Source organism: Balaenoptera acutorostrata, chromosome 1 (assembly GCF_949987535.1).
Source record: "Balaenoptera acutorostrata chromosome 1, mBalAcu1.1, whole genome shotgun sequence".
Taxonomy (NCBI): domain Eukaryota; kingdom Metazoa; phylum Chordata; class Mammalia; order Artiodactyla; family Balaenopteridae; genus Balaenoptera; species Balaenoptera acutorostrata.
The window spans coordinates 178,855,987-178,876,851 of NC_080064.1; positions in this window are offsets into that span (position 1 = coordinate 178,855,987).

Below are 20,865 nucleotides of genomic sequence, written 5' to 3' on the forward strand. Positions count from 1 at the left end.
GCATTCAGTTTGATAACTTTTTTTAAAGGGCGGTTGCATCTATTGGGTTGGCCAAAAAGTTCATTCGGGTTTTCCATACTATCTTACAGAAAAACCTGAACGAACTTTTTGGCCAACCCAATATATTTATGAAACATTGGTCCATAGTTTTGGCTTTTTTTAATGTCTTTATTTGGTTTTGTTCTCAAAGCCATGCTAGCTACTCAAAATTAGTTAAGAAGAGTTTTCTTCTATTTTCTTTAAAAGTTATGTATTATTTATATCCTCATTAGAATTTGGGGATCAGCAAACTTCTGTAAAAACATAGACAATATATAAATGAATAGACATGGCTGTGTTCCTATAAAATTTTATTTGTGGATGCTGAAATCTTAATTACATATAATGTTCACATGTCAGGAAATGCAATTCTTCTTTTGATTTTTTTGCCACCATTGAAAACTGTAATAACCCTTATTTGCTTAGGGGATGTAGAAAAACAAGTGATGGGCTGGATTTGGCCCACAGGTCATAGTTTGTCAAACCATGTATTCACCAGTGAAATCATTCTGGGTCTGAGGTTTTCTTATAGGAAGGTTTTTAACTTCACATTCAGTGAGATTTGGGCTATCACAATCCAACAGATGTAGGGCTATTCAGGTTACCTAATTCATTTTTTAGTAAGATGTTATACTTTGTATTTTTCAAGGGATAGAATTAAAAATGTTAGAGCTGTTTATTTCTATTAACCAAAGTCCATGTTATAAAATTTTAAAATATGTCCATTTTTTTCAGTGCTGGCTTTTCCTGGTTTCATTAATCAAATATTCTTTAATATCATCTTACGTTATTGAGTCAAAACTTCAGTTATTTATTTCCATTTCAGCTCACACATGAAGGGAACACAATGTGATGAAAAACCACTGGGCATAGAGCCAGGAGGCTGAAGTTTTAGTTCTATAAGCTGGGTGACCTTGAGCAAGTCATCAATTTGCACGGACTGCTGTATCCTCACTCATGATGTGGAAATTGGGTGAGGCGATCACCACAGTCTCCATTAGCCCCGAAGTCTATGCCTAAGCATCTGTACATATCTGTAATATATGTGGGAAATGAACAAATGCTATGGCAGAAGTAACACCTCACTTACAGATTGCTGAGAGGATTAGATAAGCACACAGCTCAGGTGGACAGAGACTGGCCCTTGGTAATCACTGTGTAAGTGTCTTCTAGCATCTACCTAGTGTTTCATTAACCAAGTCTTGTTTAGTTCCCTTTTCTCTTCAGTCATCACTTTCCCCATTTTTAAATGAGGAACTTGGATTAAGTAGATGATATTCAGCGAGTCATTACCAAATTCTGCTCTGATTTTTGTTTCAAAGCTTCTATAGATCCAAAAATTGCAATTATTGAATAATAATTACATTACTTTCCCACTTTAAAATAATTACAGACCAGCATCCATATGTAAATCTTTCACTCTAGTTCTTACATATGTGCTAAGACCAGAATGTTCAGGGCCTTTGGGGACAAGGTGTGAGGTAGGGCTTGTCATGCCCATAGCTGTCAGCCAAGGGTTCCCCTAAGTTGTTTCTTGTACTCCAGGGGTAAGGGTGGTGAGAAGAGCTATATTTCTGCTAAAAATTTACCTAATTTTTTTTTTAAAGAAATTATATATTCCAATATTCCAACTGAAATGTGCAGACTGTAGTTGATGTTAATTTAGCTTTGCATCAATTAAATTTTCCTTTAATTTTGCTAACGTTTGCTTTTTCTAATGATCAAAAGTAAATTCTGCTTTGTAGAAAAGTGCAAAGATGAAAACTTCCCTCAGGAATACCTGCAGTGCTCAGGCCAGTGACCTAAATGTACAAAGCAGGTGGGTCCTCAGAGAACAAAGTGGATGGATGGTATGAAAGGGAGAATACAGGCAAACAGAAAATGTCTGCAAGTCACCTTTAGTTCCTGGCTGTCAGTTTGTAATCTTTCAGGTAAAATAATTTTTTCTGGTCATAGCCAACCACTGTTAAAAATTTAATGTGTGTTCTTTCATTCTTTATTTATATACATAAATTTTATGTTTATATGTTTAATTTTTTAACAAAAATTGTATCTGGATGAACAACTCTGTCTTGCTTAATTCACTTAGGGCACCGTGAACACTTACTCATGTCATTAAATAATCTTTAAACACATGGTGTTAATGGCTGCACCATTTTTAACACATACCTTTATTTAATGATTTTCTCTTTTTGGACATTTAGGTTGTTTCCCTCAAAATGTGCTGAAAGGTCTGAATAAACGCTTCGAGGTGACTTCGTTCCAAAATTATTCTTCCTGTCCTTTTCCACTCAGATCTGCATGGACCCTTGAAGAGGTGTGGTCTCTTGCAGGCAGGGCCCTTCAGGTCTGGCGTTTATGAAATCGAGGGTCAGCTTTTAGCTAACACGCATGCGCAAGTTCTGATGGAAGGCGACCACTTCACATTTACGTTTTGTTACCGAATACTTGCCTAAATATTTGATAAAACTTGGAAATTGCTAAAGGACAGAAAATAGCACTGATTTATTTATGTCCTACCTGGAAGTTTCTTGATATAAATTTGAGTTTATTTCAAGTAGAATAAAAACTTCCCGACAGCACTGCAAAGGCACCTCTTGCTTTCTATTCATTCAGCAGAACAATCGCAGCGACTTCAGGCTGTTTGGTCTGAGCCTTTTCTCTCCCTGCTCCTAACCCGCTCTACATTATTCTAAAAACAGATCTGTGATCTTGTCACTCTTTTCCCTGACCACCAGTGACTCCTCACCATTCACAGAATTAGCCAGGCATTCAGGGCCCTTTATTTGAGGCTCCAAACTACTTTTGCAGCCTTATTTTCCAATTTCCCCTTCGCAATTTGTTTGTTACAGGCAAACTGACATACTGTTTACTAACTGCCTGCCTTGTGTCAGGTGGGTTCCATATAGTATCGTTTTTTTAAATAAATTAATTAATTTATTTGTTTGTTTTTATTTTTGGCTGAGTTGGGTCTTCGTTGCTGCGTGGGCTTTTTCTAGTTGTGGCGAGCGGGGGCTACTCTTCGTTGCGGTGTGCGGGCTTCTCATTGTGGTGGCTTCTCTTGTTGCGGAGCACGGGTTCTAGGCACGCAGGTTTCAGTAGTTGTGGCACTCGGGCTCAGTAGTTGTGGCTCGAGGGCTCTAGAGTGCAGGCTCGGTAGTTGTGGCGCCTGGGATTAGTTGCTCCGCAGCATGTGGGATCTTCCCGGGCCAGGGATCGAACCCATGTCCCCTGCAATGGCAGGTGGATTCTTAACCACTGCGTCACCAGGGAAGCCCCCATATAGTATCTTGCATACCTGCGCCAACCCTGCAGTGTCATTGTTATCTTGATTTTGTGTACCAGGAAACTCAGCCTCTGTGTAAGGGAAAGTCCGGATTTGAATCTCCAGTTTTTCCACTCTACCCTCTTTCTTCTGATTTACTCTTTAGAGGTTTCTAACTGGCCTTTCGCTTTTCTGTGTCTAAGCTCTTTCTCCAGCTGCCTGCCTTCCCTGTCCTTCTTTGGTTCCCTCCCTGTTGAAATCCTGTTCATTCTGCAAGGTTCTACTCTCAGTACCCAGCCCAGTCCCTTGCACGCAGTAGATGCTCAATAAGAGTAATTAGATGAACATTTGCTGTATCTTTGCCAAAACATCTTCAGATCGTAGGAGGCAGCAATGAATGTCTTTTCCCCCATAGTGCCTGCACATAGTAGACAGTTAAGAAAGAGCTTATGAAAAAATTGAACAAAAAGTCTGCAGGGCCTTGTACCTCCTGGGGTGTCCAAGACCCCATGTCAGAAATGTATGTTTAGGCAGCAAGAACACACGTAAGGCAGGAGAATATGAAAGTACACTGGAAATGTTTCCTAGTTGGGTCAATTCCAATTTGGCAAAAACAGGCGTACTGCTTTTTCTCCAGGGCTCTTTCCCCTAACATCACTTATTAATGCTAATTAGTCAGGGGTGTGCTGTGATACAGAACACTTGTGACCCACAAGAATTAGAGAGACTGTCATTTCTCAAAAGACCCATGAAAGGCAGAAGGAATAAGTAATGTGGAAGGAGGTAGGGAAAGAGGAACTTCTCTCCAAAAAATTGCCCTGAAATAAGCGCAAGTAAAAATAAATCCACATATAAAACAACTGTACAAATGTTAACAGTATTTTCACAGCTGGGTTTCTTTGCCTAAAATACTTAGCACTCACTTTAGAAAACTCTCTTCTAAACAGGAATGGTCTGACTGATCACAGAAGCTGAACTATGATGGAACTCTGACTTTGAACTTCACTTTTGCCCAGATGGGAATAAAAACAATGACTTTTTATAAGCAAGGACCTTAATCGTCATGAATCCACCTCAGGCTGTGGTGAGTGACCTTTATCTCACAGATGAGGACGCTGATATAGGGCTCAGTTTAGGAAACTACATTCATAACATTCAGCGTATTTATATCTAGATTAGGACTCTGGATTTAGAAAGCTGGAAAACACCAACTTTGTCTGTTTCCATCGCAGCGCAAACATCCCACTTGAATAACTAACTGCCCAGTCACTTATCACAGCAGGATTATTGGTCTTCTAAAAGGATCTGCATTCACATTCCTGGTATTTATTTCCTGAAGATATTAAGAGGGTATGCTATGGTCTTTGGTTTCAAAGACCGATGCCATAGGACATGACTAATCATTATGACGCACTTTTAGGGACTCTCCCCTTAGAAATGCCACCCAAACAGCAGGCCAATGTGCTATGCACACATTAATAAAAATACATGCTTCCTCTCCAGATGACTACGACAGAAGCTATACTGATGAACATGCTGGCTAAATAAAAAATATTATAAAGGACTGCAAAGATTAAAATGTCATGTTAATGATGTCAACTCTCATTTATTTATTTCACAAATATTTCCTGAGTGACGGGACTTCCATGTGTCAGAGTACTAGCTATTGGAATATACAAGTGGAAATAGACAAGGGCCATGTTTTGATAAGCTTGCAATCGCCATTCCTATCACCTAATGGAATATTTCATTTAGTATTTTTTTAACCAAAACACAGGACTCTTCAAAATTACCAAAATATATATATATTGTTACAATTATATATATTATATACATATATGTATACACACATACATACTTGGTGAGAAGATAGTAAACACAAGCAATTGTTCCTTCTTGGTCAAACTGAGAAAATATTCTTTGTGCTTACAGCCCCTGGTGATCACCAGCTTGAACTGGTGTAGTGCAAATTACTTACATCACTTCACTGTGCTGTCCCAGCTTCCTGCCTAGATCATAAGCCCAGACTGTCAGGGCCTCTTCCTGACTCATCTGTGTGCCCTCAGTGTCTCACACATGCCTCACACCTCCTAGTCACGCAGGCAGGGTTGGCTGAAGGAAGATGTCATCAGTTAAGGAAACATGAAGTTGACAACAAACTGACCACAAAAGTCAAACGTGAGTGTGTTGGCTTTATTGTTTGGTTTCTTTTAATTATCATAGACTAACACTGACTTTCTTTGGTGTACAGTTCTATGCATTTTAACATACTTACAGATCTGTATACCCACTGCTGAGACCAGGATACGGGATGGTTCCATCACCTCTCAAAACACCTCCCTCATGTTATCCCTTTACTGTCATACTCTTCCTCCACCCACAACCTCTGGCAAATACAGATCTGTTCTCCGTTACTGTAGTTTTATCTTTTGATACAGGCTTCTTTCACTCATCATACTGTCTGAGATCCATCCAAGTTGTTGCGTGTATCAATAGTTTGTTCTTTTTATTGCTGAGTAGTGACATATCATATGGTATACCACAGTTAGTTCATCCTTTTACACACTGAAGGATATCTGAGTTGCTTCCAGTTTGGGGATACTATGCATAAGGCTGCTTATGAAGATTTGTGTACCAATTTTCATGTGAACATAAGTTTTCAATTACCTAGTGTAAATACCCAAGAGTAGGATTGTTGAGTCATAAGTTAAGTGTATATTTAACTTTATAAGAAGCTGCTAAACCATTTTCCAAATTGGCTGGACCATTTTTCAATCACACGATGTGAGTTTAAGGCACTCCACGTCCTTGCCAACACTTGGTATTGTCAGTAATTTTTTTCATTTCAGATATTCTAATAGGTGTGTAGTAGTATCTCATCATGGTTTAAATTTGCATTATCCTAATGCCTTATGGTAATGAACACCTGTTTTTCATGTGCTTATTTTCTATTTTTATATTTTTTTGGTGAAGCATCTGTTCACATCCTTTCCCCATTTTTAATTGGATTCCTTAATGTTGAGTTTAAGAGTGCTTTATTCTGGTTACAAGTCCTCTGCTGGATATGTGATTTGAAAATATTTTCTCCAAATTTGTGGCTTGTCTTTTTTACTCTCTTGACAGTGATTTGGCAGAGTGAAGTTTTTAATTTTAGTAAAGACCAATTTTTCCTTTTATAGATTGTGTTTTTGTTGTCATTTCTAACACTTCAGCTAACACCAGATCATGAAGATGTTCTCCTGTTTGCTTCTAAAACTTATGTTTTTATGATGAATGAATTGAATTTTGATGAACAAAGGAAATGAGGTACTTGATAATAGATTTCCTTCTTAATGTTGTAGTTTGCTCCTTCTGATTCTACGGAGTTACCGGAAACTTTTAGACAGACAGCATGTCTGTGAATGGCTCTTTCATCACATACAGGACTGCAGTCTGTTGTCTACAATTTAATAATTTTTTAAAAATCTGATAAGCAAGTTTTTGTGTATGTCAGATGCATTTGGTGGCTACACCTGATCTGAACCAATGTGAGACTATTGTTAGTCTTTATTTATCTCTCTTTTTTTTTTTAAACAATTGGTTTTTTGTTTTTGTTTTTGTTTTTGTTTTAATTTTATTTATTTATTTTTAGCTGTGTTGGGTCTTCGTTTCTGTGCGAGGGCTTTCTCCAGTTGCGGCAAGCGGGGACCACTCTTCATCGCGGTGTGCGGGCCTCTCACTATCGCGGCCTCTCTTGTTGCGGAGCACAGGCTCCAGACGCGCAAGCTCAGTAGTTACGGCTCACGGGCCCAGCTGCTCCGCGGCATGTGGGATCCTCCCAGACCAGGGCTCGAACCCGTGTCCCCTGCATTGGCAGGCAGACTCTCAACCACTGTGCCACCAGGGAAGCCCTATTTATCTCTCTTAATGTGACCTTTATACATTCTGTTACAGAACTCTTTGTGTGTTAATTAGGACCTGAACTGGGGTATTACATAATATTCAATATATGGACTGTACAACCCTACCTACTAACATCTGAAAAAATATGAATTCTGTGACATAAGGGTTGCAGGAAGAGGATGGTGTACCTGAAATTTAAAGGTCTCTCGTGACATGATAGTTCCTGTAGTGGCTACAGGAAACCTCTTCCTCGGGCCTCTCCTAATTCTTGTCACAAGTTCTCACTACTGTGACCGAGGATAGGAATAGGGGGCATTACATATAGTGCTTTATTCAACCTGAACGAATGTGTCTTTCCTTGTAACAAAGGAGGATTTATGATACTTTTCCCATTTTTCTTTGTGGTAGTAAATAAAAATACTGACCAGTCAGCCCCCGAATATCAAGGAAGGCCTTTATTTTCGCGTTATGGTGTGTACGTGTACACATGTGTGAGTTAGAAACAGGATGGCAGACGTGGATGAGGCTCAGACACGGGCACCTCAGCCCTCCCTCTACTCGCCAGGACGGGGGTGCTGTGTGCCCATCAGGGGAGCCCGGAACATGCGTGATGTGACTTGAGACAGTGTCTGGCACATAGCAAAGGCCCGATAAAGTTAGGCAAAGGTCTTCCTGACCACAGTACCTTGTCAATTCAGGTGCAGCGGTACCTGGAATTTCCTATCAGGAACTCAGCCCATTAGACTAAGGATGCCTTCTTCTGGGGTAGGTTGAGGGGAAATCAGAGACTCCCCAGCTCTGCAGCGTGTCACTTTATCATCTCTTTGGCCCAAGTGGAAGACACACTGTCTTTCCTCCTCATTTACTGCTACAAAGATTACAATGAGGGCCCATGATCTGAGTCTATCCTGCGTCGGAAACCAAGTACACCGTGAGGAAGTTCAGGACCTACTCTTTCTCTCTAGACTTCTAGAAGCTTATCTCCAGACTTAAAAATTAAAGAGACTAAAACCAGGGGCCAGGAGCAACAAGAAAGAGGGATTTGGCTTTCCATTTCTTTCAGTTAGGTATTTTTGTCTTGTGGAGTTCAATTTGCAGAAAAGCAGTTAGACAGAGGCAGGGTCGGTTCAGGGGCAAGGCCATATTTAGAAGCTCAAAATGCTTGTTTTTGTGGTGCCAAAGGAATCGACACTTCTTTTTTCTTCCCAAAAGAAAACAGAAGCTCATTATCCTGACAGAGGAAGTCCAGAAGTTTTTAGGTGGAGATTAAACTCTATTCTCAAACACTGAGGCTCCCGTTCAGCTTCTTGGTTAAGAGATTTTAATAGGTTTTAAAAATGGTTAGCATGCTACATCGGTCTGCTTTCTAAATAATTTAGAGAACTTGTGACCTGGAGCTTTCATGGAGTTGATGTAACTGTTCTGGAAATCTCTTGACTTGAACTTGAGACTCACTTTCATACAGCTGCAATATGTCCACCGTCAACAGCAGTCTGTACCCAGAAAGCAGGAGGGGAAATGGGGGGGAAAAAAAAAAGACATCCTCAAAGAATTCTTTCTTAGGCTGCAGTTCTACGCATTGACCACCAGGTGTCTGTCTTCACACAAGCAGTCTTGCTTGTGTGATGTACTACTTGACTGCCAGATTCCTTTTAAAACTAAAGCAATTTTCTAGATGCTGGTACAAGTGGGTATAAATGTGCACATATAAAGTGAAGTCTCAGAGCCAAACTAAATAATTTGCAATTCCTCATCTAAGTAGGAGTAATCAATCGGACCTTGTGTTTATCTTCGGATGTTGTTTGGGAGAACTAATTGAGGCAAGTTCGGTGGCCAGTGGGTTTGGGAAATGGTGAAGAAAAAAAAAAATATGTCCTCTTCCAAAATCTCATCTGGTGTTTGTAAAATTCAATGTTCTTAGCATGCAAACAGGTTTATGTTCCCAGGAACATTTCTTTTGGTAAAAATAGACAAATTCTCTTCTGAGCTGGCTTCTTACTCCATAGTGAAGTGGGATGTTTCAGTTTCTGCTTAAGCAGAATTTCAGTTTCAATCCTTGGCCCTGATATGGTTGAAAAATCTCTCTCCCTGGAAGTGCAAGAATGAGATTTGATTTCTTTCTCCCCAGAATTGGGAGTGACATTGCAATAGTTACCTATTCCGATAACCCTGGAGGGGTCTGGAATGTACAAATGGTGCCCTTGAGTCCATGCGAGGGAAGAAATGTTGCTCTTGCAGTCACCTGATTGAGCAGTTTCATGGCTATCTCTTTATATCTCCCCCTCCATTTATTTATTTAGTCAGTTACACAGACAATAGTTACCATCCATTTAGGAGTCTCCCCCCCTTCACTCTTGCTGACTAAAACATGGAGGATTCTGAGAGCCTTAGAAGTCCTTGTTTATGCTTTAATTAAATTGTACACCGACATGACTAAAACAATCAACTAGTCCAGGAGATGTACCTTATGAGAAAGAACTGCGCTATCCTATACAACCACTTCAGTGGGGTCTTGGGAAGGAGAGGAGGTAAATATATTGTATATCAAAGCACAGTGTTGAACCTGAAGACTTCCTTTTCTGTCATTGTTGCTAATTTTTGTTTGGCTTTGTTTATTTGTTGTTTTTGTTTGTTTGTTCATTATTTTTGATACCTTTAGGACATGAAAATCAGTTTACCTAGCAAGGTATTTGTAGCGGGAGCAAAACAAGCCCTCAGGGTTCTGCTTTCATCAATGCTGTCTGTCATTTCTAGTCCCTCAAATCTTTTTAGCTATATTTATTAAAACTCATTTTCCTCCCAAATTTTGTGTTTAATAACACCATTTTTTATGTCATCTGTTTACTAATTTGACCAATGTTTATTTACTACTTACAACTACTACAATGTTTATTTACTATTTATTACTTACTGTGAACTTCATGCTGTGGATAAAATAAAAATGACTAAGAACCAGTCCACTCAAAAAAGTGACTACACTAGTAAATAGAATTTTGCCATTTATTTCCTAAATATACTTGTGGTATAAAACAGATTTCTGCTTTTCAGTCATGTAACACTCTTAACATATAGTTGTTAACTATATAGTTGTTATGTATAGAGAGCATTGTTATGCAAATATGTGAAATATTGAGTCACATTACAGTGGAGATAGAACACAGTGAACTGCTTGTTTACATAAAATTACTATGCAGATGATCTCTCCAATATTATTTAAACTAATATAGGCAAACAGAGACAAGGATTGTTATACCCATTCTAAAAGGGGAAATAGAAATTCACTTTGTAAAATTATTTTCACTTGGCTTCAGGTGTCTGGATATAATTATTTTACTTTTATTATTACACTTAAGTCATTACATCTGTCTCCAAAATGTTCTGGAATGGAAGAATTAACAGGAAGCAAGTTCTGCAACTGAAACCCCTTTCTCTCCAAGCATAGGATCCATGGTGATGAACGAATATAAAGGAAGAAATAAAAGCAGCACAAAACTGGAAGGAAGGACTCTAAAGGCTTAGGTGAACCTTGGCTAGAATGAAATGGAGAGGATCCATCTCTGTTTCCTCTGAAAACCATTCTTAAAAATCCCAGAGTACATGTGACAGCAATAGTGAAAAGACCAAATGAATGGGATTTTCTTTTTCCACTAGGTAAGAAAAAACAGTGGAGACAAATTTGCATTTTTTGAGGACATCAAATCTGGGCCAGTTACTCTGATTTGAAAAAGAACCAAGAAGGGCTGTGCTGCTTTGTAAAACTGTGAAAATAAGAAGCAGGAAGGGCCCCTGTAAAGTCTGTACAGGGTCAAGGAAATTTAGTTTCATTTATTTGCTAATTTGGCTAATTTGCCAACTGTAAGCTTTTGCATTCATCTTGCATTTTCCATTTAAGAACGTCATTCATGAATTCATTCAATTAATGTCAGTCAGCATTTAATAATGGACAGGTAGGGCTTCCCTGGTGGCGCAGTGGTTGAGAATCTGACTGCCAATGCAGGGGACACGGGTTCGAGCCCTGGTCTGGGAAGATCCCACATGCCGCGGAGCAACTGGGCCCGTGAGCCACAACTACCGAGCCTGCGCATCTGGAGCCTGTGCTCCGCAACAAGAGAGGCCGCGACAGTGAGAGGCCCGCGCACCGCGATGAAGAGTGGCCCCCACTTGCTGCAACTAGAGAAAGCCCTCGCACAGAAACGAAGACCCAACACAGCCATAAATAAATAAATAAGTAAATAAATAAAATTAAATAATAATAATAATAATAATGGACAGGTAAATGAATAGACATGGGTCTGACCTTCAAGCTATTTTGTGTCTAATGAGCTAGCACATGGATTCCTCAACTCACCAAAATTATAACATTATGAATTTTTAGTGATAGCAACTCAGAGAGTTCATTCTTACTATCATACACTAGGGAGTATTTGAGCTTGGCCTTAGGTTATGACTAGCTTTTGGTCAGCCACGAGGTGGGGAAAGGTATTTTAGGGAAAAATGAAGAATACCATGAAAATATAGACAACATGGAATTATATTCTTGGGACAAAAGTATAAAATAGTGTGGCTAGAGCATGTGTGTATGGGACAAAAGTAGCAAGAGATTAAGATGAAAAGGTAAATTGAAAAATGTTATGATAGTTCTTGATACCGTGAAAAGGAGCAAAGAACTTATTATGTAATAGCTACATTCAGAAAATGCTTTAAAAAAAAAAAGTGTTTCATGACTATCACTTAGGACTCTTTAGGATGTAAGCAACTGAACACCTAGCACAGACGGCTCAAGCAGAAAGAGAATTTTCTGGTTTGCATAAATGAGAAAGCTCATAGGTTGACTTCAGGCACTGTTTGAATTCAGTGACCCAATGGCATCACCAGGATTCATCTCTCTGTGAGTCTGAGGTTGGCTCTATTCTCAGGCTCCTGGTGGTAAGGTCTCACCTCGCCTTGCTGCCGTGACCTCAAAGTCACATTATCAAACACCCAGCTAGAAAACCGCATCTCCTGATAGCTAAATGACCATGTAGGCAATGAGTCCCTCACTTGGCCACACACCAAGTCTTGAAGCAAGAACTGAGGTCAAGGTAATGGGATGCACTGTTGTTTTTTTAGCAGAAGACATAGACTCCACCCCTGTAGCCTGGGCTCTGTCAGAAGCCATGATGCTCTCAAAGCACTGTTACCAAAAGAAGGAGGAGTCCTTTTTGAGCCACAAGACAAAACTAAGTCCCTGAGAGGTGAAGGGACTTGCTAGGAAGTTCTCTCCCTGCTGGCACGCCGCTTGCTGTTGTATGCTATCATTTTAGAATAACCCGAAACACTGACCACTAGAGATTTTTGTCAAGGGTGTGATATGGCCATGTCCACTTTCAGGAAGGAGTTTTGTGGCAGTTTGGAAGACAGACTGAAGGTGAGGGAAACCACGGGCAGGATGAGAGGTTAGGAAGACTTCCTTGTCTGAAGGAGGGCAGGGCCAGTGCACCAGCAGGGAGAGGGTGAGCAAGAAAGGCATATCCAAAGTAGCATCAAGGGATCTTAAATGGATTTAATGATGAGGGAGAGGAAAACACACCTCATGTTCCTTGTCACCCTGAAAAGTGTATTAACGATCAGTTTCCCGATATTTTGATATTTCCTTAATCTCTCTCATATGGGTTAGTCATTCATTTAATACATCACTCATCCAATAACTTGTCAGAGAATGTGTCTGATACTCTGCCAGGTAGCGGAAGGAAACTCAATTGGCAGAGACCCACTCTTCCCGCCAGAAACTGTCAACCAGAAAGTCTGGGATGGTGATGCCGTGAACGAGGCAGGGACACAGGAAGAGGAATGGAGTAGCAAGGAGGAGAGATAACGAGGGTGGATGGAGTGGATGCTGTGGTCCCACCCCCATGCCCCCTTTAAGATTAAGGCAGCTATCATTTCATCGGTAATGGGAGAGTTTCTGCTGACAGCTCTCAGCTTCATCTCCAGGAATCGTCCTCAGCTGAAGAGAGTCAGCTCACTCATGGGCAAGCCCCTTGGACGTAACGGGAATTAATGCATAACTAGTCAATGGTAGGATATAAATAGCCAGCCCCCTTTCCTCAAGGCAGGGGAGCTCTGAAGGACCATCCAGCTCCAAACCTGCCAGTAGAACCAGCTGGGGACTTTTCTGTAACTGCATCACAATTCAGCCCCTCCCTCTGCCAAACCATACATCCTTCATTCTCCTCTTCGCTTTTATCCAGAGAGCTGTCCCCACTAGACTTTCTGCGTGCACGCCTTCTCAGACTACCTGACCAGACAGTGGACTGGGAATGTTAAGTTGAGATGCCTACAGGAAGTCTCTGTAGATGTCAGACAGGCAGGAGTTACTCATATCTGGAGCTCAGATTGCAGCTGAGAACACAAGCTTGTGAGTCACCAGCAGATGGGTAATGATGAAGCTTGGAGCTAGATGGACACATACATGAGGAGAAGGGGATTAAACATAAAGGAAGGAAACGCTGTCTCCGCTAATTGACCTTTAAGCACAATTCTTTTTCACCCTATACTCCTTCAAGTATTCAAGTGCTATTTCTGAAGGATTTTTATTCCGAAGAAAATTAACTGCTGGCATTAATACAGATACTTTCAGTTTTATGATTATTATGAACTACATCATACATGCAAAAGAATATATGGGTAAGTTAAAAGTTGTGGTGAAATGAAATGCGCTCCCTTCCCAGTATGAAAGATGAAACATTACCAAGAACGCTGAATTTCCTGTGTACCTTTCCCTAACTGTTCCTCCCTCCACATCCCTCGAAGTTCCTTCCTGGGCTAATGCTCAACTAGTGCACATTGAGATGACCATCCTTGAAGTAGTTACACATTGTTAGCTGGACCACTGCCTCGGGATGCCCCAGCCATTCAGGTACTTTTCCTGGAACCCTCTGGACAATTCCATCAACCAGCATCTTAAAGGAGTGCTGCCGGGCATAGCAGAAGGCAGAGTCCATTCTGACTGGTCATTGTCTATGACATACTGGAGACTGACTGCATAGTACGAACAAATAAATAGTTTGGGAATCACTATTTTGAATGTGGGGTTCGTCAGTCTTCTGTTTTTCTCTGAGGGCAAAAATTTGTATCCTTAAGCAATATCATGTTTGATATGAGTTTAGCTTTATGTAAAAAATAAACCCATACTGCACATATTTTTCCTAAACTTGCTTTTCTTTCATTCAGTATCAAATTTGTGGGACCCATCCCTGTTAGTGCTTGTGATATAATTCACTCATTTTTACTGGTGTGTAGAATTCTATTGTATGCATACAATGTACTTCTGTTTTCCTGCCAATGGATTAGTTCTTTGTTTTTATAAACAATATGATGATGAATATTCTTGTACATGTTTTCTGGTTCACATGGGCAGAAACTTCTCTAGCATATGTCCCTGGGAGTGGACTCACTCAGTGGTGGATTAGATGCAACTTAAAGATGATTAGATGCAACTTAAAGGTTATTAGATTATGACAAGTCATTTTAAGAGTGTGCTGTGTACACTCTCAGCAGAGTGTAAGGGTCCTCATTGATTTACATCCCTGCTGACACTTAGTACCGTCAGATATTTTAACTTTTGTGAATCTAGAGAGTGTGAAATGAAATCTCAGCATTTTCATGAGTAATTAAGGTATTGAGCTTATTTTTTCTATATATATAAAGTCCATTTCTGTGTTCTCGTCTGTGAAATGCTGCTTCATCACTTTTGCCCATTTTTCCTTTGATGCATGCATTTATAATTGATTTCTAGATATTTTTTACATTTCTTTAATACCCATGCTTTACTAGTTACATGTGTTGCAAATATCTTCTCTGGTTTACCTACTTTATTTTCGTCATGAAATGTTTTGATAAGAAATGTTCTTAACTTCAATATATTCATATTTATCAATATTTTCCTTTATGGTTATGTGTGTGTATTTGATCTCAAGATTTCCTCCTCTCCTCTCAAAGTCATATTTTCCTATAGTTTGTTCTAAAGATTTTAAAATTTCATCTTTCAGATTTAAATCCTTAATCCATTTGAAATTTAGTTTTTGCATAATGTGAAGCAAGTATCACTTTAATTTTTTCCACACTGAAACTAATTTTTCAGCACCAATTTTTATTCATCCAGGTGCTATGTCACATTTGTCTTGCATCAAGTTCTCAGATATGTGTGGGTCTATATCTGAGACATCTGTCATGTTCATTGCTCTTTCTATCCCTGTTCCAGTATAACTCAGCATCACTAGTAAAGCTTTACACAAATGTCTAAATATCTGGTTGAGGAACTCCTCCTACTCTACCTTCTGCAGAAACCTCTTGACTATTCTTGACCCTTTGTTTTTTCATTTAAATTTTAGGATCAGTTGGTCAAGTTCTATTGAAAAAAACTCTGTTGGAATATTGATAGGACTAGCATTAAATCAATCAATTAAATGTGAGGAGAAATGACATAGTTATAATATTAAGTATTGTTAACCATGGACCTAGTCTATATTTTCATTCAATTGGATATTTAAAGTCATTCAAAAAATGTTTATAAAGGTCTTACATAGGTTTTTTATCTTAATCCATGAGTGTTTTATGTTTAATTGATACTGTAAATAACGTCTCATCATTGTATTTTCTAATTGTAGCTGGTATATATAGAAAACTTGTGTAACTTTCTTGTAAGTCTAAAAGTAAGTGTCTACACATTTTTCTGGGATTTCTATGTAGAATATGATGTCATCTGAAAATAATAATTTTTATTCCCTTCCAGCAGTTACATCTATTTTTATTTGAGTAATTATATTGGATAGAACCTCTAAGATAATGTTGGATGGAATTTGTGAGAGTGGGAAGGCATGTCCTGCTCCTAATCTTAAAGAGAGTGCCTTAAGGGTTTTACTATTTCTATAATGATTTCTTTAATATTTTGTAAGTGCATTTGCTTTCAGGTTGCAGAAGCACTCCTGACTTCTGGTTTACTAAGGAATTTTTAAATATAAAGAATGGGTGTTGAATATTATTGCATGCTCTTTCTGTATACATTGAAGCAATCATATGATTTTTTTTTTGATTTGTTCATGTGGTGAATCACATTAATAGATTTTCTAACTTTGAACCAATCTTGTATTTCTGGCATACACTCAACTTAGTCATCGTGTATTACTGCTATAAAACATCACATAAACAATAAAGGATTCTGTTTGCTGATGTTTTCCTTAGTATTTTGCATCTATGTTATAAGTAGAGCTTGTCTGATTCCCTTGTCAAGATGCCTTTATCATTTGTTTGTTATGCAGGTTATATGAGCCTCATAAAATTAGCTGGGAGTAAATTGCCTCCATTTTTCTATTCTTCGGAAGATTTGGTAAAAGAACTGAGTTTCTATTCCTTAAAAATTTGAATCACTCGTCTCTAAAATCATCTTGTGTTTCATGTTTTCTTGAATCAGTTTTTATAATTTACTTTTTTTTCAGGAATCTGTCAATTTCATGTAGATTTTAAAATATATTGGCATAAACTTTTCACAATATTTTACTTAAAAAAGGATCTCTGTTGTGTCTGCAGTTATGTCTTCTTTTCATTTGTAACATTATTTGGATCTCTTCCTTTTTTCCCAGATAAATCTTGCCAATGTTTAAATCTTTTCAGAGAATCAGTTTTTCCTATGTTTATCTTTTCTTCTATCATGGTTTTCTATTTCATTGATTACTGTTCTTACCTTTATTATTTCCTTCTTCTAGTTTAGTAAGGTTATTATACTGACCTTTTTCTAACTTCATAAGTTGGGTATTTACCTAATTAAGTTTGGGATTTTCTTCTTTCCTGGTATAAACATTTAAGGCTTTACACTTTCTTAAACAATATTTTTAGTTAAATCCCACAAATTTTGAAATGTGGTATTTTCATAATTATTCTGTTCCAAGTACTCTCTAATGTCCACTAAAAACTTTGTGAATTTTTATACATTTTAATTTTATTTCCAAACTTACAGACTTATAAAAAATAAAGTGTTTGTTTTAAATAGTTTTAAATTTACAGGAAAGTTTCAAAGATTATACAGAGAATTCAAAGAGTTTCCATATATCCTGCACCTAATTTCCTCTATCATTAACATTTTACGTTACTATGGTACATTTGTCAAAAATGATGAACCAATATTGATATATTATTATTAACTAAAGTTTATACTTTATTCACATTTCCTTAGTTTTTACCTAATTTTTTTTTTTTTTTCTGTTCCAGGATCCCATCCAGGATATCACATTACATTTAGTTTTCACGTTTCTTTAGGTTCCTCTACATTGTGACAATTTGTCAAGTATTTTGTAGAATGTTCTTCAACATGGATTTGTCCGATGTTTTTCTCATGGTTAGACTGGGGTTATGGGTTTTTGAGGGAAGGTAAAGTACCATTTTCATCACATCATATCAAAATTCATGCTACTGACATGACATTATTAATGATGTTTACCTTGATCACTTTCTTAAAATAGTATCTGTCAGATTTCTCCACTGTGGCGTTATTATTTTTGCCCTGTTTCACACTGTGCTCTTTAGAAGGAAATCTAAAGATCTGCACGGTCCACCTTTACAGAGTGAGGAGTTACGTTCCATCACATTGCGGGAGGGGGAGAGGGGGGAGTATCTGCATAAATTATTTGGTATTCTTCTGCAAAGTAGATTTATCTTTTCTCCCCCATTTATTCAATAATTTATTTATATTAGTATAAATTTGCAGATATTTATTTTATAGCTCAGGCTATATTCTAATACTGTGTTATTTATCATGTTGCCCAAATTATTTCAGCTTTGACTTCTTAGGAATTTCTAAAGTTTAAAAGCTATCTTTTCACTATTTATTCACTATTTATGTTTATCTTAATTGCATTGTGGCTAGAGAAGAGAATCTGTATGCTACTAATTTTTGAAATTTAGTAGAATTGTTTTATATCCTAGTAGACGTTAAAATTTGTAAATGATCCAAGTACTTGAAAATAATTTTTATTTTCTAATTATTGAGCAGTTGCCTATATATGTTGTTATATAATTTTACTGAATTTTTTGCCTGCTGAATATATATATATAGTCTCCCAATGGTAAATTTTTTAATTTCTCTTTATACATTTGCAACTACTTTATTAGAAAACTGCAAGATCAGATTTATTTTATTTCCTGATGACTTAAAGCTAAAATGTTATGTAGTAATCTTCTTTATCTTTAATAATGATTTTTATTAAAGTCCTATCTTTCTGACATAATAAAATTACATAAGGTTCTTCTGATTGGTTGCTGCCTGGTATATATTTTTTCCATTAATTTACTTTAATCCTTTCTGTGTCCTTATGTTTTAGAGATGTCTATTTTAAATATAAGATATCTGAAATAGAAAGATATATTTTAGTTTACAATCTTTGTCTTTGAACAGAAAAACTTAATTTACATTTATTATGATAACTTCATTAATACAGAGACAGTTTTAACTCACTGTAAACTTTCTATTCTGCTTTTTCTCTTTCTTCTCATTTTCTTGCTTATTTTATGATGCTTGACTTTGTTTACCCCTATTTTTAGAAGGTATACATTCTGGATTTTTTGCAGTTACCATAGAAATTTACTATGTATACACAACTCACTGACATCTATAATTACTGGCTATTTTAAATTCTATTCCAGAATAGTATTTGGAACTTTGAAAACCTTAATTTAGATTACCCTCTTATTATTTTATGTTACTATTGGTTAATATATTCATTGTATTCTAAACCCCATGAATTAGACTCAAATTCACATTTTATCCTTTTCTTAAATACAGTTTGTTCTGCATTTAAGACTTTTTTTTTTTGTTAGTATTGTTCTAAATGATATCTACTCCCCATACTGCTAGAAATGGAAGTCCTGCCCTAGATTTTTAATTTCCCAGAGAACTCCTTAAAATTTCTACAGGCTTGAACTTCACAGTTTCTATCTGTCACATAACTGTGACACGTCTGTGTTAATTCTCTCTCTTTAACAAAAGTCTCTTGGCAACTTTTAAATGTTGGCTTTGCTGTAGGGACTCAACAGAAGTTTTCTGCAGCCTGATTTTCTTTGCTTCTTTTAAGACCGTAATTGTTTTTCTCTTGTTCGTTATGAAAGTAATATTTCTTTTTAAAGAATGAAGCCTTTCTACCAACAATCTTCTTCATCCAAAAGGTGGATTTTTAACAACTGTTCAACTATAATAGTGCAATGGAACTGTCTGCCTTGTTATACACTAATTCCATTTAAGATCTGTGTTGTGGGTTAAAAAAGAATCAAAGCCAATCCCCACACTATAGAAAGGCATGAGACATCTCAACATTACCTGTAGCAGGCACATCTGGTACCTAAAAAAGCATGGAGAACTCAGAATATACCTACAACCATGACAAGGATGATATATAAGCATAGAGCATGTACACACTGACGGAGAAATATCTCTGGTGTAAGACTGCGCTCATGAAATATGGAACTTATTACTGGGTTCTCAGTTATTAACGAGTGTACCAAAGGGTCTTGTGACTCCGCTGCACAAAAGAAGGTTTATTCTTGGCTGCACACAATCTGTCAACATACGCAGTCTGAGTCTAATGTCCTCAAAACCTAGACTTTCAGCCAAATTTTTTCCCGGTGCTCTTAGACTTATAAAGTCTTACTTTTAACATCTTCTTGTTAAGTATGACCCTAACCAGAAGTGACAGAGCTTGGCTTACTACAGTGTCAAGGGAGAAGGAATGTCTGTGACAGAGTGGCTACCCCAGGATGGATGACAACGGTACACATACTCGTCTCTGCCCTGGGGGGAGGGGGTCGCCTACTGGCTTTGATTATAGGAGTCGATGCTGGGGATCCAAGCCAAGCTCCACTGACATAGAGGAAGCACGCCTTCTGCTGCTTTTATGAGAAATTGTGGGTGTTAATACATAAATCTCAGAGGTTGCTGAGACGGATCTGCATATTGGGGCCCCATTGTTAGTCTGTACGTGGCTCAGACCTGGCCCTAACACCGGGCTGCTTCCAAATTATTTTGGCAGGTGTGTAGGCTGTTCAGCAATAATTAGGAAGAAGAACGAAGGAAACAGAGGCTCTCTGTTCCTTCTGCAGTTCAGTGGCCTGCTCCATGCCCTGTGCTGCAAACCAAACCCGGAGGGCCAAGCTGGCACCTGGACCTGGGGGTAGTGTGAACAGAGAAAGTGAGAAAGGACTTCAGGACCATCATATCTCCCTATCAGAGCTGACCTGAAACTTGATTTGTCATTACATGTCCCTAAATAGTCATAATAATTACATGTATTCAAATTTTCTGAAACAGTCATGATTGAAAATATTCCATCCTGTTGTTCTTAAGAGAACACTTATTCTTATGAGACCATTCATCCCAAATCCGGGTTTGGAAACTTTTCAGAATATATAAAATAGATAACTAATAAGGACCTAGCATATAGCACAGGCAACTCTACTCAATATTCTGTAATGGCCTATATGGGAAAAGAATCTTAAAAAGAGTGGATATATGTATACGTATAACTGATTCACTTTGCTGTACACCTGAAACTAACACAACATTGTAAATCAACTATACACTAATAAAAATTTTTAAAAAAAGTATATCCTACTTTGCTATGACCTCAACAGATAATCTCTACTGGAATTTGTCC